General features: G+C 34.8%; 1 protein-coding gene across 3 annotated transcripts in view; it reads left to right on the top strand.

Annotated features, from left to right (window-relative positions):
- Positions 1-15207, top strand: part of ZNF407 (zinc finger protein 407) — a 427820-nt gene that overhangs the window by 150340 nt on the left and 262273 nt on the right. The gene's annotated exons all lie outside the window — the stretch shown is intronic.

Here is a 15207-nt window from a genome sequence, read left to right as displayed (position 1 = left end):
TCTTATTTATTGTTCATTTTCATAATGAATATTTTTGGGTGCCCAAGTTTCCCATTTTGGTCAATGGGAGCCAGTCCATAGTGTCTTCTGTGTTCTTTTGATGTCTCTATCCTTTTCCAAGTATTTCTTTACTTCTGGCACCACAAGATATTCCAAGCTTTTGACCAGCTCTTTTTTCAAGAAGCTCTAGATCCTTCTAAGAGAATTGTATGCATAAATCAGGATCTGGGTGCTAGGTAAGCTCACTGGTGTTAGTGTTTCCTGTCAGTGAACAGACATCTTCATTTCTTACACAGTTATTTACTAAAACATATTTTCTATGATATCGCCTTTAAAAAAATAATTAAGTACTATTCAGAATCCCTACCATTGTTTTTAAAGTCCTTTGCAATTTGTCCGTAAAAGACCTTTCCAGCCTCATTTTTTGCCCACATCTGTGCTGTCGCCTTAGCGACACACAGACCCAGTGTTTTCAAACTGGTTTACCTTTTCTCATAATTTTCTTCTGCCAGGAATGTCCTCCTCCTCACGGAAATCCTGGTTTTCCTTAAGTTTTACTCTTGCTTTGAGAGTATCCCAAATTCTTTTAGTCATTACTATATCTTACTTACTTAATCATTTTGCAGTATTTTTGGCCTGCCAAACATATAAGATGTAAAATTGTATGGTAATTGCTTTATTCTATCATTTTACTGATATATGAACCATAAAATGAATACTTAAATGAGTAGTATATTATGCTATCTTTCAGCTGAGGGAAAGTCATTGACTGTGCAGCTTGATCCATCTGTCAATAATGTCCTTTCTGTTTCTATAGATCTACCTGTTCTGGCCATTTCTTATAAATGGAATTATACAATATGTAGCATTTTGCATGTGATTCTGTTGAGCTGGCGTGATGTTTTCAAGATTCATCTATGTTATAGTGTGTATCAGTACCTCACTCTTTATCATTGCCTCCTAATCCCATGCTGTGTGGACATAGCACACTTCCTTTGCCCATACATCATCTTATGGGCATCCGGATTATTTCCACATTGGGGGTATTATGACTAATGTTGCTATGAATGTTCATGTATAGGTTCTTGTACATGAGTTTTCAGTTCCCTTGTGTTTATACCTAGTAGTAGAATTAATTGCTGGGCCTTGTGGTAACTGTGTATTTAACTTTTTGAGAAGGTGCCGAGTGTTTTTCATAGTGGCTGTGCCATTTCACATTCTTGCTAGCAACATGAGTGTTCGAATTGCTCCATATCCTCGACAAAACTTGTTATTGTTTATCTTTTTAATTATAGGCACTATAGTGGGTCTGAAATTATATCGTTAAAGTTTTGATTTAGATTTCTCTAGAAAGGTGCTTTTGAGCATTTTTTCACGTGCTTATTGTCTATTTTTATATCTTCTGGAGAAATGCGTATTCAGATTCTTTGCCCATGTTTAATTTGTATTATTTATCTTTTTATTATTGAATTTTTTAAGTTATTTATGTATTCTGGGTAAAACCCCATACTATATATATGATTTGTAAATATTTTGTTCCACTCATGCATCACATTTTCTTTTTATTTTCTTACCATGTCCTTTGAAGCACAAATTTCTGTAATTTTAGTGAAGTCCTCCTCCCCTTCCTGCTCCCCCTCCTCTCCCTCCTCCCCATTCTCCTCCTCCTCCTCCTAGTTAAGTTTGTCATTTTTGATGATCTTTTAAAAGAACTAACTTGGTTTTGCTGATTTTTCTTATTTTTCTATTTCATTATTTGTACTCTAGTTCTTATATTCTTCCATCTGCTTGATTTGGGTTTTGTTTGCTCTTCTTTTTCTAGTTACTTAAAGCAGATCTTTACTCTTTTTATTTATTCATTTCATTTATTTTATTTTCTATTTTTTTAATGCTAGTCAAGATTAGCAGTGGGAGTAGAGACTTTCTTCTTTTTGAGTACAGGTGTTTAAAGCTATACATTTCCCTCGTTCTACTGCTTAAGCTCTATCCCCTAAGTTTTGGTGTCTTCTATTTTTGTTTCCATTAATTTCAAAGTGTTTAAAAATTTCTTTTGTGTTTTTCTCTTTACTATGCTTATTTATGAGTTTGTTGTTTAATTAGCACACATTTGTTAGTTCCTAAATTTCCTTTTGTTATGGACTTCAAATTGTATTATGGAATTATAAAAGAAATAAAAGTATTCATTGTATGATTTCAATCCTCACAGGCATATTGAGGCTTGTTTTGTGTCCTAACATATGGTCAGTTCTGGAGACTATTCCATGTACACTCAAGATTGTTTTCTATTGTGTGACATGTTCTAAAGATACCTGTTACTGCTAGTTGATTTTTCTTGTTCAAATCTTCCTTTCCTTGTTTATCTTCTACATAGGCCTATTCCTTATGAAAGTCTGTTTTTAAAGTCTCCAATTCTTACTGCTCAATTCTTTTTCCTTCAATTCTGTCACCTTTTTGCTTTGTGTATTTTGGGTCCTTTGTTGGTAAGTACATGTATGTTTATAATTGTTAAGTTTTTCTTATGAATTGACCTTTTTATCATTATAAAATGATATCCTTTTTTTGTCTCCAGTAACAATCTCTGTCTTAAAATCTATTTTGTCTGATACTAGTGTAGCAACTGAAGTTTTCTTTTGGTTACTGATTTCATGGTTAATCTTTCATCCTTGTACTTTAAACTTATTTAAATCTTTGAATCTAATGTTTATCTCTTATATGTAGCATATAATTAGATCATTATTAAAATTCATCTTTTAATTTCAGTCTGAGGGACTACCTTTAGTATATCTTATAGGGGAGTTATGCTAAAGATACTTTCTTTTGCTTTGTGTATCTAGGTATGTCTTCATTTCTCCTGTTTTTAATTATACTGTTTTGCTGATATATAAATTTTTGTTGACAGTTATTTTTCTTCAATACTTTGAATATTTTATCCATTGCCTTCTGGCTTGCATAGTTTCTGAGGAGAAGCTAGCTATTAGTCTTATTGAGCATGCCTTATAATGGATGTATAACTTTGTATTGCTGCTCTCAGAATTCTTTTTCTGTTTGATTTTTTGATGGTTTGGCTATGTTGTATCTAGGTATAGCTCTCTTTGAGTTTATTCTACTTCAGGCATTCTCAAACTATGGCCCGTGGGCCACATGCAGGTGTTTTTGCCCGTTTGTTTTTTTACTTCAAAATAAGATATGTGCAGTGTGCATAGGAATTTATTCATAGTTTTTTTAAAAGTATAGTCTGGCCCTCCAGTGGTCTGAGGGACAGTGAACTGGTCCCCTGGTTAAAGAGTTTGAAGACCCCTGTTCTACTTGGTCTTTCATGAGGTTCTTGGATGTTCAGATTGATGTTAAAGGGGCATTCTATAATACTTGCTGCAAATTTGTTGTTGGGTTTTGTAGGCCGAGAGTGCTATCCTTTTAGCATTAAAATATTTTTTATATTTGTGCTTATTTTTATGTATTTTTTTCTTCAGTTGTATCATGAGGTTTTAGTCTATTTTAGCTCTTTCCCAATATCCTGTAGCACTTTTCTTTTGGTCCTTTGTATATAACATGTCTTTTTCTCTGACTTCTTTTGTTTTAAGATTTTATTGTCAGTTTTCTTCATGTTTGCAATTTGTTGACCTTTTTGGATCATTTGGTTGTACTTTTTATTACATTTGGAAATGTGTTGGCCATTATTTCTTAAATTCTCTCCCCTTTCACGTTGTATCTTTGGACATTCCAGTTGTATCACTTGAAATTGTCCAATAACTGATTAATGATGTTAATTAATTTTTTAATTTTTAAAAATTTTGCTTTTTTAAAATTTTGCTTGAAAACTTTGCTTTACTGTCTTAGCTTTTATTTTTCATGTTTTTTTATTGCTCTTTATTAAAGTTTACTATTCTTTTGGATGTCTAATCTGTTATTAATCTCATTTAGTGAATTTTTTTAAGTCTCATTTTTTATTTCTAGTAATTTGGTTTCCGTCTTTTTTATAACTTCTTTACTGTTAGCCCTTTGTATCTGCAGGTTCCAAATCCATGCACTTAATCAATTGCAGATAGAAAATATTTGAAAAACAAAAGCCATAAAAAATAGCAATGCAAAATAATACAAATAAAAAAACCAATATATTGTAACAACCATTTACCTAGCATTTACATCGTATTAGGTGTTATAAATAATGTAAAGATTACTTAAAGTATGTGAGACAATGTGCATAGGCTATATGCAAATATAGTTGACCCTTGAATAGCATGGGGGTCAGAGGCATCAATCCCTCTCCCAGTCAAAGATCTGCAAATAATTTTTGACTCTCCCAAAACTTAACTACTAGTAGTCTACTGTTGACCAAAAGTCTTATTGATGACATAAACGGTAGATTAACACATATTTTGTATGTTATATGTGGTATATATTGTATTCTTACAGTAAAGTAAGCTAGAGAAAAGGAAATTGTTTTTAAGAAAATTGTAAGGAAGAGAAAATATATTTACTATTCATTAAGTGGAAGGGGATCATCATAAAAGTCTTCATCCTTGTTGTCTTCACATTGAGGAGGGGGAGGAAGAGGAGGGAGGGGGTTGGTCTTGCTATCTCAGGGGTTGCAGAGGTGGAAGAAAACCCACATTTAAGTGAACCTGTACAACAGTTTAAACTCATGTTGTTCACGGGCCAAACATACTATGCCCTTTTATATAAGGGACATGAACATCCTTGAATTTTGGTATCCACAGGGGCATCCCGGAATATTGCAGTCTCCCATGGACACCATGGTGTAACTGTACTTACGTTTTTTATTATTATTTATAGTTATTGTTTTAGTGTTCTTGTCTGCTAATTTTAGCATCTTTGTTCATTCTGGGTTGGTTTTAATTGATTGATTTTTCTCCTCATTACAGATCATATTTTCCTGCTTCTTTGCTTGCCTGGTAATTTTTTCATTGGATTCTAGATATTTTTAATTTTACTTTGCTGCTTCTGTTTATTTTGTATTTCAATAAATATGCTTGACCTTTGTTCTTGGATTGTAGTTAATTTACTTGAAAAAAGTTTCATCTTTTCTGCCTTGCTTTAAGCTGGATTGGAACAGTGCTCAGTGTAGGACTAATTAATCTCCACCACTGAGACAGGCCTGTGTGCCCCGGGAGTCCTCAGGTCTCTCAAGTCTGGCTGATGGAAGCCTGTGTGAGTCCACGCATTGTTTTTTCTAACCTTTTCTGTTTTGCCCCACCCTTGCAAAGCTTCCTTATACATGTGACTTGGTCCTTAACAGCCAAATAGTTCAGGCACTCCTGTGGTCTTCAGAGTTCTGGCTCTGGGTCAGTCTCTCCTGTCTGTTTTCCTGTCTGTGCGTTCCAGCTGCCAGGCCTTCCTGTCCTCTCCCAGGTCCCCTCACCTGAGGGGCTGCTTATCCACAGCTGCGTTTACCACCTCGGTCCACTGTCAGCTGCTTCTCTGAGATCATTGTCTTTACCTGATAACCTATGTCTTAAAAATTGTTATTTCCTATACTTTTTGATTTTGTGTTTGCTTGTTTGTTTGAAACGGAAGGATAAAAGTTATGCCTTTTACCCCATCTTTTAAATCCCGAATCAATCAGGACTCACTCAGGCATTTACAACCACAATGACATATACCTATATATATGACTGTGTGTGTATGTGTGTGTGTGTATGTGTGTGTGTGTGTGTGTGAGAGTAAGGTTAAGGTATTTGTTATAGAGATTCGGTCTTATACAACTGTGGTAGCTTTTTAACCAGTTTCTTTTAAGGTTTCATTGTATCCACACGGCAGGGTGTTGAGAAGTGAGGACAGAGGTGACTGGGGGAGAACAAGAGCTGGGTGGAACCCACAGGCATGAACTGCAGCCCACGGCCTCTGACAGTGGTGGTGTGGGAGTCTACAGAAGCTGGATCTCTTCCTGAATAAATTACCGTGGGGCCCAGGAGTTAAAGAAGCTGATGCAGGTTCCCAGGGTTATGGAGAGTAGTTGCAGGCTTGGCAGTTGCCTTATGATGATAAGACAGTATGTGTGACAAGATGCACAAGCTGCTGCAACGCATCTGCCCTACTTATTTCTGGCAGGAATTTCTCTTTCGGCATTCCTTAACTGAATATATCTAGGTAAGTGAATTTTGGGGAATGGCGTCTGGCCTAGCCAGGTTGTCACTTTACTGAGCCCCTGTACTCTACCCTGGCCGACTTTGCGCCTGTACACATCTTCTTAAACCCTGTTTAGTCACTTACAAAAGAACTTACAAAAGAACATTATGCTTCTACCTAACGTGATACACATATCTGGTACCCATTCAACAGCACCCTAACCTGTTCCCAGAGGGGAATTTGCTAGCCGTGTTTTGTCTTTGGTGTATTTATTCTTCTATTCAATTCACATTTCCTCTCTGCTATTTGTAACTTAAAAATGAGTTATAAAGGTGACATTGTTAACACATATTAGATGATAAGGGGACTAAAAAAGGGAAAGAAATTAATCCCGACGTTATTATTATATATTATAGTTTTAAAAATTCCAGAGTCTTTCTTATTTAATTGGTTCACTTAGTTTATTTTGTTATAAATTGTTATAGGAAAGTAATTTGGCCAGAACTCATTAATTGACACTTCTGCATCTCTCCAGTATAGCAGTAATTGATAATGATGCTGATCTCCCTCAAGCACTGCATGTCTTTGATATGCCTGCTGAATCCTTATGCACAGATTAAATTCTGTTCTATAAACTTTTCTTATTAAATATATTCTACTGTGTTCTAAATATTTGCATAATTATATTTCATGGAAGATATTTATCTTAACTATATGTAAACCTTGATACAAGATACAGAGCATCTCTTTATCTGTACACATCTAATAATGGTATGTTCATGCTAAATATGTTAAAAAATAGATGGTATCATTTTGAATTCTCAATTTTTGTCTCAAAATAATTCAATATATGTTGGTTGGATAAATAATGTTGAATGTGCATGACCAGCAGCTTCAATTCATTTCCACATAGATTGCAACCTGAATAACCCTGTTTACCAAATAATTTTGAAGCAATAAATTAAAAAGTCGTCTTTTCTGAAACTACCCTTAAACCAGAAGTGCTCACACTAGTCTTGAAAATAGCTGTATTAGACAGCTTGGCCCTTGGCACCGGCAAGCTCCTTCGTGGAATTTGCCCAGACCACTGCTCACTGGGCATTCAGCCACGCGTGGGGCACTGGGCGCATCAGGCTCAGCCATTCCTAGATCCCTCTTGGGACTGGAGTCGTGTTGGTTGTCACTCGACCATTGATATCTGCTGCATTACATGTGATGGTGTTGTCCATTTGCATAAAGTATCAGGGAAGACTTTTGAAGACAAATTACATGTAAAAGTGGAAATCCCTTTTTGGGTGGATTTATTGATTGGTGTTTTATTCCTTGACATAAACATCCTCATGTATTTTAGCTTCTGCACATTTAATCAATAAGTACAATACTGGAATTATATGCTTGGTTAGGAGCAGTTTTAATTTATTAATAGCAATCATGTATTGACACGATATTTGTTGAAATATCTAGGCATTTTACTGTGGGCTTCTATACACCATATATAGATACATTTTTATGTAACCATTGCTATATTTAATTCTAGTATACCTGAATTTTCTTATTTGTAAATTGTGGTTAATAATACAGTAGTATGTATCTATTATAGTTGTGGTTTTATTGGTTTTGTATCTGATAATCCATGTTAAACATTTATTACTCTAATTGGCCATATTATTCTATCACTAAAATGCTAAATTTTATTGCTATTTATTTTAAATCTTTTCATGGCCCTATAAGGAAGGTCTCCCATCCTGGAAGGATGAAAATGCGATTCATAGAGCCCAGTTAACCAGATCAAAGTTACTGTGTGCCGTGTCGTGTTCTTTCTTTTGTTCCTAGGTCCTCCTGCTAGTCATGGTCCTGGTTGTCACATTTGTCTTCGTCCTCATCATCATTGTAAAGTCGGCTAGCAGTTCTAGAGGCTTACTGTGCTCTCGGCACTGCAGCGAGCCCTGGCCGTACTTCACCTCATTTAATCTTCACCAAAACCCTAGGGAAGAGATACAAAGTCGTTACCTAGTCATGAGTACCGCCCAGATTCCGCCCAAGTTCCTTTGTCACCTGGCTTTGCTCTGAGCCTCAGTGATACTCCTTGATGGTGTACTTACAAATGATTTCAATCACTTTAATTCCTGTTGACCATGTTAACTTTCCACTCTAAGGGCAATAACTGAAATTACCAGAAGGTCCTACCATTGTTTTGCCACCTTTGGAAGAGTTGAGGCAGCTCCACGCAGTGGGTTCTTTATTGAACTGTTTTGGAAAGTTCTCAATGGGTGTGGCTTACAATCAATGTCTTTTCAGCTCACACTTATGTATAACACTGTAAGCCTTCATAAACATGTCTAACAGTTTGGTTTTTGACTGCCCTTCTGGGGATTTCATTGGTTGTGGTAATGCTCATCTTACAGTTGATCACTAATATGGTTGTTTACTAAAGTTATTGTATTTTTTAAATAATTCAGTTATTAGGAATTTCATTTGGTCTCCCATGTTGGGTCATCTTAACCAAGGCCATGTTGCTGTTAATTGGTGGATCCTAGACTAGACCCAGGTTTTTGACTCTAGACTTCCGCAATATTTCAGTATACTACTACCTGTCTGTAAAATTCAGAAATAAAATACATTCCCATCATTGACTTCCTACGTTAATTTGGCAACCGACTTTCTAGTAAAACAACAACAACAAAAAAAAGCAAAAAAGCAGCAGACATCCTAAATCAGGCCTATTACCATTTATAAGAGGGAGAGAGGCAGGACTGCGCACTGGTCAGTGTGGTCTGTGGCTTCTGGGGAGGCAGCTTGGCCTCGGATCCTGACGCTGCCATTTACAGCTGTGCGGTCTTTGGGGAGTTAGTTATGAATGTATGTGTCCCTTAGGTTTTGCATCTGTACAGTGGGGTGTTGTAAGGGCTGAATGAATTGGTGCATATAAGCTACCCAACAGAGCTTGGCAGTCTCTCCCCTTCCAAACGAAAGAATAAACCAAAAAGTGAACAACTGTAGTACGTGATTGCTTTCATTATTATTAAACATGCGCTTAATATTTGGAAGTCTACAGTGTACCATTAAGGTCTTGGGGTGTAATATTATTTATAGTTCTGAGACTAGCAATAATTGCATTTTGATATGGATCCTCATTAAGTGACAATGAATTAACCCTTGAAATAAAGCCTTGCTGAATGTCTTTGCTTACTCTGGGAACTTGTGGGTAAGTGTGTATTTGTGTGTGTGTGTTTGTGTGTGGCTGGGGGTATTTGTGTGTGTTTGAAACATAACTTCTCAGATTCTTTGAGGAACATTTCTGAGTGCTATAGCTAATGTTTTATAGTATCTAAAAGCTTACTGCAATTTTTCTATATACAGAATGCTTACTTGGGAGGTGAAAGGCTTAAGAAAAGTTTTTGTGTCTTATGAGTAAGGAAAAATGATCTAATCTTTGTATCCTCTTGGGGATTTTCAATAAATTAGCATTTATTTTCGAGGAAAAACAGAACCATCCACGAGGATAATAATAAAATATTAAAGGATTTGTAGATATTTTAAATTTTGGAATGTTGATAATTTGTTTATGAAGCAAGTTGTTGTATATAAAATTACAGCAGTATGTTTCAAATGTGGAAATGGTGGATTCTGTGTGATAATTATTACCAAAAGAGGTATAGCATTCAAAGGAAGTGTGTCAGAATATTTTTGAGAAACAACGAAAGACATAATTATTTTGGCCTAGCAATGATTTGGTAAAAGAGTTTAAGAAATATAATTATTAAGTGTTATTTAACACCTGTTAACTTCTGAATTTTGAAGTAAACAGATCTCATATAATCATAATTTTTTCCCTTTTATTTGCGTGGTAAATTTTTGACAGCTTTGAATACCTTTGAACTGCAGGTTTTCCTGTGTTGTTCATTTAAGTTAACATGCTCATTAATAGGTAAGAGAAGCAGGTGGAAAAAAATCCTTTCTTAAAGTCATGTTTAAATAATATAATAGGAATCTGCGTACAGATATATTTAGGATGGGAGATAGGTATTTCATTTTACATATTATGTAAACAGAATCTTAAATACTTCTTTTAGGTTTTTCATTTACATCGTCCAACATATTTTACATTTTAACTACAGATCATAATATACCCTTGATTTCTGACACTTTGAAGGTAGAATATCTTCGTCTAGATTTTGTTTAGAATAAAACCAATGCCATCTACCTCAATTAGCTGTTCTTTTAGTCATCTTTATATTTGTTTTTAAGCATAATTATTCTTAATAACTGATTTTGCATTGTATTTATTTTTATCTGACCTGCTTCACAAGTCATTAATTTTTACTTGGTCTCTTCATCATATGAAAAATAATTTCTTTTTAAATATTATGTACACTTTCTTAATCATAGTGAATTATTAATTTGAAAAACCCTCTATGCTCTGTCAGTTGCTAGATTTGTCATTTATTAGTTTGGAAAATTCACATTCATTTAGAAAAGTATTTAATGTAATCTTATTTGTGAACATGTTCATTTCTGTAGTATTTTCTTTCTTCTTGATTTCCGTGAGGCTGTAATCTCTCCTTAGGCTGCAGGTATGGAGTGGTGGAGAGAGCACTGCATAAAGGTCACCGGATATGAATCCTAGGTTTGCATTTTCAGCTTCTTTGCCACATTTTCTTGAGAAAGTCAATGTCACTTACCTTCTCTGAGCCCCGATTCCCTCCTCTCTCAGGGTGAGCTGATAACGCCTGCACCGCATGCTTGTACACGTGTGGGGAGCTTTCGAAGGAACATGAAAATGCTGTGTAAACTGTAAAGCATCGTATTATGTTTTACTTTTTTAAATTATAAATTTTACTTATTATAGAAATACAAAGCATATAACTCATCTAAATCTAAATTATATTTAGATTTAGGTAGATTTAGAATCTACCTAATCTACCTAATCTATTTAGATTTAGAATCAGGTATTTGCTTCTGTTCATATATACATTTGTACACGTATATGTCAGAATACAAAAATATGTGTATATGTGGGATGATATCGTATGTGATATTTTTGTCCTTTTAAAATCTATCATGAGCAGTTTTCTGTGCTTTTAATTGATATATAATATTCTATAATTGTGCTGCTGCTATTGAACATTTACTTTGTTCTCACTTTTTAGTTGAAATGTAGTTTTTTTGCTGTCATTTCCAATTTGTTTTTGAGTGTGTCTCCCTGCAATTGGAATAACTGGTTTAGAATGACTGTCGAGGACTGTTATTTGCTTGTTTTAGGATTTGGTGCTTTATCCAATTCAGAAAGGAATTATATAAAGTTTATGACTGGGTGTGGCATGAACATGTGTGTAGGGAGATCATGTGATGGTGGTATGTGGGATGAATTGCAGGGGAGAGTACCTTGAAGCAATAACATCAGAAATAATGGTTTGATCTAGTTAAATTAAAATAGAGAATACTAAAGTCTTGATAGAGAAAAATTGTGAAGAAACAATTGATGATTTATGATCAAAAGAGTAAGATTACTAAATGGGAAGATGATAGAATTGATAGAATTAGGAAATTCTGCGGGGGAATCATTAGGCATGATCATGACCGAGTGTTGGACATGTTTGAAGGTGTTGTCAGTCCTGACAAGAAAAAATGTCCTGGAAAGGCCATGGGTGGAGATAAATATTTTAGAGTCATGCACAAAGAGGTTATGCTTGAAGGCCCAGGAAGTGAATTTTACCTTTGAAATAATCATGAAGATGAATAAAAATATATGATTTTTTGGGGGGATATTTTTATGATGGGATGAGATGAGAAACAAAAATCAACAGTAATAAGAAGAAGGAAGTGATCAGAAATGCTTTAGAAGAACTAGCAGCCAAGTTACTAGAGAAATTAAGAAAGAGATAATAAATGGTACATTTACGGATAAGGTTCGTGAAAATAATTGTTTGAACAAAACGTTTCCTACAATAGATAAAGTGGGATTTATTTACAGACATGTATTTGTGTGCCACTTGAAAATTTATTACAAAGTATTTTAGAATAATGAAAAGAGACAGTGTTTTGTAATGAGCACTCATTTGCCAAACGTGCCCATTGCAGCTGAGCTCCTCTGTGTATTTCTCCTTCCCTGGCCATCATTTATTATGTTTGTGTGTTGGTTTATTTCCTAGCTTTGTGTATTGGAAGGGCTTAGACCCTGTAATACTCAAATAGTGGTGATCACAGTTTGCACCTGGGCCTTGCTTTACAAACACCACTACCTACTGTAAAACAGGGCTGATTCCAGGTCTGAAGCAGGAGCGATAATTGGTGAGCCTGGAATGTCGGTTGTGCTAGGAACGTGGGAGAGCCCAAGCACTAAGAGGAGTCCCATCAGAAGGATAGAGTAGCCAGCTTTAGAGTTTCCACTGGCCAATTCTGGGACAGTTTGAGAATCAAAAGGCATAATTATGGAAGTTGATTATAAAATATGGCATAAAAATGAAAAAAATAAACCTTAACCTTAAAAATGAAGTAAAAATGTATTTTAAAGTTTATTCAGTTTGGGGTTCTTTATCACTACTTTGTAAAGTAGTTGTTAACCCTTTCTGCCTACTAGGATTTTTATTTATTTATTTTTGGAATCTATTCCATCACATGTCAGTGTTATTCTCTCTACTGCAGCCTTCACCACCCATGTTCCGCTGCTGCTCAGTGTTAGCACAGTATTTGTGAGAGTATCATGGCAGAACTGCATGTTGAATAAAATGTTTAGATCATAGCTTTAACTACGTTATTATTTACATAGCTGTCAAATGTTTATTCAAATTATTTGTGACTATTTCCTGGGCCGAATGAATGCTCTTATAACCAAATATCTGATCATATCAACTGCAGGTAGAGTTTGTAATCTAAACAGCTGTTATCACATAGTTTCTTACATATTTGTCCGTTCCCACAAATACATTCTCTCATAGTTCTATGAGTCAGGAGTTTGACACCAGTCCCACCAGGCGGAGATGAAGATGTTGGCAGGCCTGTATTCCTTTCTTGAGGTTTTAGGGGAGAATCTCTCTCCTGGTTCTTTCCAGCCTCTCAAGACCACCCACAGTTTTTGGCTCATGGCCCTGTCTATTGTCTTGTTGGCCATACCAGCCTCTCTCTGCTTTTATCAACATCTCTTTGTCTCATTCCTTCTCTCTTCCTCTCCACTTCCACTTCCTGAAGGAGCCATGTGATCACATTGAGTCTACCCAGAAAATCCAGGCCGACCTTTCTAAATTAAAGTCCAGTGATTAACAACCTTCACTCAGTTTGCAGCCCTCCTTACCCACAAGTCACATTGCTTAACCACCCGAATGTAGAATTTCAACCCCCTGCTGACATTTTAATATCCTTTTTCTCTACTCGATTTTTTTCTTGTACCATTTATTACTGTTTTTACTATGCTTTCTTTACTTTTTTTCTTGTTGTCTATCTCCTTTACTAGTTTTTACACTTTCCGAGAGCAAGAACTTTTACTTGTTTTGTTCATCTATGTGCTACAGCTGCCTAGAACTGTTCCTTGCATAGTAGTAGATCCTTAATAAATACGTGAGTTAAATGCATGCATGAATGACTAGCAGTATCCATAAAGGAAGAGTCACGGGCTTAGTGCCACTTCATGCTGTTGACCAGCAACAGGTTGTAGAATGAAAGCTCCCGGAAGGCATGCCTTTATCAGTCCGATTTTCTATCGTAGTGCAGAACCCATCTGCAGCGAGCACATAGTAAGTGATCAGTAAATGAGTTGAGACGTGGATTAAGAGTATAAAGGAATGAGTATTTATTGGGAGCAAGGCATTTCAGTTGAATAGCTTTTCAGATTGGAGATTACTTTTATTTTTGGTGGTATCTAGATTATAATTTTTTAAAGAAAATTATGTTAAAAATGTTGAAATAGTAATGTTACAATGGCAGTTGACATTTAATAATCACATGTTGCTGGCAATATTATTTCCATATTTGTTGCTAATTTTGTCAGGCAGTTATGCTTGGCTTTTATGTTTTAACTGATGATGATATTAAGACTTTTATATTACTTGCACTTTAAGCCAAATTTTAAAAATTGGAACTTCTTTTAAGTCAAATTTTGGGTGAATATATGTTTTGTATCTGTACATAATTGATCTGTGTTTTAGTATTATAAACTTTTCCCCATTTTTCTCATAATATATAAAAATTATTATTCTTCCAAATATTCAGCATTAGAAACATGCAGCAAATGTTAGAATGTTATATTAAGCAAAAGCTTTCCCTCCTTATTTACTCTAGTTCGTTCCCTTTGCAATGTAATGTTTTTGCTTCAATTCTTAAAACTTAAACAGTTTAATTAATAAAAATTTTTTCTATTAAAAACTGCACTCTGGTTTCTAAGTTCATATCTCTTAAATTATACTTGGTCATGTAAATAAGCTGTGCTTTGCAACTTTGGGTTTTTAACCTTTGCTCTTTGCTATTAGCTTTATGTTTTTTTAATTATAGGGAAATGGAGGACAGTGGGGAAGTTATGACTCAAATGGACTGTTGTTATTACTGTATTCTTTTTTTTAGGAAATGAAAAATGTTATTTATTTTGTTCAAATCAAGCAGAAACAAATATAGAATATCTTGTAGTTATTTTTTGCTCAGCATTTAATATTATCACAGTTTGATCCTTTATATGTGATAATTACCTTTCTGTTTTAATGATTGATGGTGTGACCAGTTATTTATAGTTGCAAAGAATGTATTGTCCATAGTTGTCATTACCTAATATTAAAAAAAAGTTATTTTCAGTATATAAGTGCATTATTTGAATAATGAATTCATAGTCATTTTGACCCTACAACTGAGGTTCATTAATATTATATGAAAAACAAAAATGGACAAGAAAAGAAAATCATTCACATTTTTAGAAATTGTTTTGTTCTTGGCTATTGTCATGGGTCTCTTCTGTGAGGCTATAGTACTTTACATTCTTACGTTGCCCATTTGTGCAAACATGTCCAGATGAATTCACTGTTTAATGTTAAGAATCTTATAACATGCCAATTTGATTTGTAGCCCTTCATATCATGGAATGCTAATTAAAATCATATTTTTGCATATGTCATGCCTTTCATGTACATATGCAAATAG

This window comes from Microcebus murinus, chromosome 17, assembly GCF_040939455.1.
Source record: "Microcebus murinus isolate Inina chromosome 17, M.murinus_Inina_mat1.0, whole genome shotgun sequence".
NCBI classification, from domain to species: Eukaryota; Metazoa; Chordata; class Mammalia; order Primates; family Cheirogaleidae; genus Microcebus; species Microcebus murinus.
Note: the sequence above shows the minus strand (reverse complement) of the source record. Positions and strands in the feature narration are given on the sequence as shown.